Consider the following 3,738-nt stretch of genomic DNA (forward strand, 5'->3'; position numbering starts at 1 on the left):
ATGCATGTATTAAACACCCCTTAATTTAAGATGATTATTAAGGTTTATGCTCAAACATGAGAAATCATTATGAATCCAAGCATACATGTCTATATTAATCTCAAATTCATCCATTTAAGCTTAATTCATATAACTAACTTCATATATGCCTTGAATTCACTTAATTACAAACTCTTACTCGAGAATAATGAGTTAATTACTCACCTAGGAGCTTCAGTCTTCCAAATTCTAGTTAGTTCTCGAGTTAGTCTTCTCAATCTTCAAGCTTTTAGCTCAATTATTCAAATTCGCTTTCACTCTCTCTCTAGAACCGTCTCTCTCTCTCTCTCTATATATATATATATTCTTCTCATTAGATTTTGAGCTCATGTAATGAGCTTAAGCGCAATTAGCTTCTATTTATACACTTCCCTAATCAAACTTACTTAGAGCTAATTAATTGTGCTTAATTTAATCAATTTAATCTAATTAATTCGATCTGAATCAACTTTTAATTAAATTTCACTATAGGCTTTAAAAAATATGCTAATCACAATGGTACAATCAATTTTGATTTCTAACGCCTCTACGGCCCTCAATTTTCAATTTATAGAAGCATACAGAACAAATTTTCCTACAGTAGATATAGTTTAAAAAACACATATAATTGTGTAATTAGCACGCAAAATCATGTCAAGCACATAATTATAAGCATAATTAAGATTAATTAGCATAACACAGAGTAAGGTTGTCACAAAACTATTGACGATTATTGAACCTACCTTTATTATCATTTGTATAGAATTATGAGGAAAGTATAAGTTATAGAGAGTATTGAAAAACATTGTTCTAATTAAGGTGAGTTACATTATGTCTTGAGTTATCCCAAATTATTTTATGTTAAATCATGTTTTGTAAACTCTGTTATTGTTTCAAAGATTTTATCTAATTTATTACTTTGTTACTATTTTCCCAAAACAAAACCAAAAAAAAAAAGCAATTGATTTGTATATTGAGTATATTTTGTAAAAAGGAAAAAATCCATAGATATAACTATTTGGTAAAAATGGTTTTGACAACGATTTAGTAAATAATCATCTGAACAAATATTTTTGTAAATATCACCACGAAGTTCTTATGCCTTTGACCATTAGCTCCTCTTTAGTTAATTTGGTGGCTATTTGTACTGTCATTGATCCATTGACCCCTGTATTATCAATCCGGTGACCTGTGTTTTGATTGCCACTTTGATGACCCGTGATCAGATTGTCACTTCTATGACCCCTATACTATTCTACCAATGGGTATGATTATGTGTTCCGTATAATATCATATATATGATTTTTGAAATGGATTTCTATTATCTGAAATGAACATAAACAACTTATCTATTTTGACTAAAATATTTATCATTTGATTAGTTTTGACCTAAATGCTTATCCATGGTGATTTTTATGATCCATGGTGATTTTATGATCCTTATGCTTTCGGTATAATAGTCATTACTCTACAATATGCTTATAAGTTGTTATGTGAGCAAAATAACTAACTCAGTTGCTCGTCAACTAGGAGGGTACTCCGATGATAAAAGTCAGTAAACAAATCTCTCAAGGTATTGCAATAAAATAATAGTAACTAAAATTAACACACATAAATTCACGTACCTCCCACCTATGGGGGTGTCTGACTTTATATAGGAATGTCCTCCTTTTTCTAGAAGTAGTATTCAAGTCAAAACACTTATTCCCTCTAGGAATAACACACTATCTAAGACTCATCTCTCCTAGTTGGATTATGATTAACCTCTTTGACGAGTCCTAATTGACCCAACCTAAGAGTCATTTCTCTACTAGGACTTGTGTCATTTGTCATTTGTCTTGGCCTAGGTGTAGATCGTTTCCATACTTCAGCTAATTGCCCTTTGCCATGTGGCACCTTGACCTAAGGCCCTGCCACGTGGACATAAAGAAAATTATGTCCCCATAATTGTTTATTAATTTTCAGGAGATAACAATTAGAGGATGAGTGTATGGCTTATTTTGAGAATGGGGTTATAGAACAACCACATAAGTGCACTTTGTAACATGTATAAATTTGTTTTGTACAATTTTAATTTCTTATTTTGTAAATGTCGCCAAACAAATAGAAAATCTAATATATATTTTACTACCCTATTTAAATAAATATTTTGATTTGTGCTTGTTCATTTGATTTGTTATGTAATTGGTCTTGAGTATCTACGGTTATTGGCCAATCGTGATGCCTAACCTTTTGGTATCGGGAGTAGGTTTTGACAGTAAAGGATAAGTTTGTGTGGTTTTTGTGAACCCGAACTCCCCTATTGCAACCCTTTGTAATCCTACATTCTGTGTCTCATGCTCTATACTACCGTCAATCATCAATCACTAATCCAATGATCATAGAAAATTTGTTCTAAATTTTAGAAATAATAAATTGTTTTTGAAAGAATTGATTGACAGTGTGTATGTATGGTATTTGCAAAAATTCTTTAAGAGATTTTTTTGCTTTTTTTTTAGAGAATTATTACTGTGAGTTATACTCTAAAAATATACAAATATAAATATATAACTCCGAGATACACTCTAAATTTAAATATTTTTTTAATATATGAATAGCATATTACGTGAAATTATTTCTTATTAATTAATAAATATATTTAGTTCATATTATTTCACAAACATTTAACATAAATATAATAAATTCTACTATTAAATTCAATCACAATAATAAAAAGTATTGAATGACCCATCATTCATTTGATCCCCGTACAAAAATCACTCCCATATTCGAGTATGATAATACTTGGTAGCCTGAAATATGACTCGAAACCTAAAATGACGTCGTTTTGGGTTTTTATTTTTTTATTTTTTTATTCTTGCTTTTGAATACAGAGGGAAGAGAAGAAGCGAGAGAGAGAGAGAGAGAGGAGAGAAGAGAAGAGGAAGAGAGAAGGGGAAAGGATGGAGACGGTGATGACGGAGGAAGAAGAGAAAGAAGATCGACGGTGATGGCGGTGATGGCGGTGATGGCCGGTGGGTATCGCCGATTGGCACTCTACTTTTTTTTTTTCCTAGTAGATCTGGATTTGGATATGAAAATGAAAGGGGGGGAAAAAAATTGTTGGCTAACAATGATGTGTTAATGTTGATGATGGTGGTGTTGATGAAGATATAATTGTTGATGATTATGATGTGTTGATGAAGATGTTGATTTTTTTTTTTTTGCTAGTGGATCTAGATTTGAAGATGAAGGGGAAAAAAAAAATTGTTTGCTGTTGATGATGTGTTGATGATGATGATGTTGATGAAGATGTTGTTGTTGGTGATGATGATGTGTCCAGCTTCTCCCTCTTCTCTTTTTTTCTTCTTTTTTTTTTTCATCTTAAAAACAGCAAAAAAACAAAAGAGAAAAAAAAAAAAAAAATTCCAAAGCAACATCATTTTAGATTCAGACTAATTTCGAGCTCGGAAATATTCAGCCAGGTGGCGGAACGAATTCGAGTAACACATTATCACAAAGAGTAATGCTTGGGACCCCCTTTTGGAGGTCATCCCCTCACCCCCCTTTGCCACGTGACGGGTGGTGATTGGAGGAGGAAAAAAAAAAAGAAAAAAAAAAAAATATATAACCAATGAGAGAGAGAAGGGATTAAAGAAGATAGGAGAAAAAGAAAAATGAATCATTGTTGTATCACAAAATAAGTTACGCCGACATGTTGGTGTAATTATTTTTTCCCCT

The sequence above is a fragment of the Camellia sinensis genome, chromosome 4 (assembly GCF_055761805.1).
Source record: "Camellia sinensis isolate YWXY chromosome 4, ASM5576180v1, whole genome shotgun sequence".
NCBI classification, from domain to species: domain Eukaryota; kingdom Viridiplantae; phylum Streptophyta; class Magnoliopsida; order Ericales; family Theaceae; genus Camellia; species Camellia sinensis.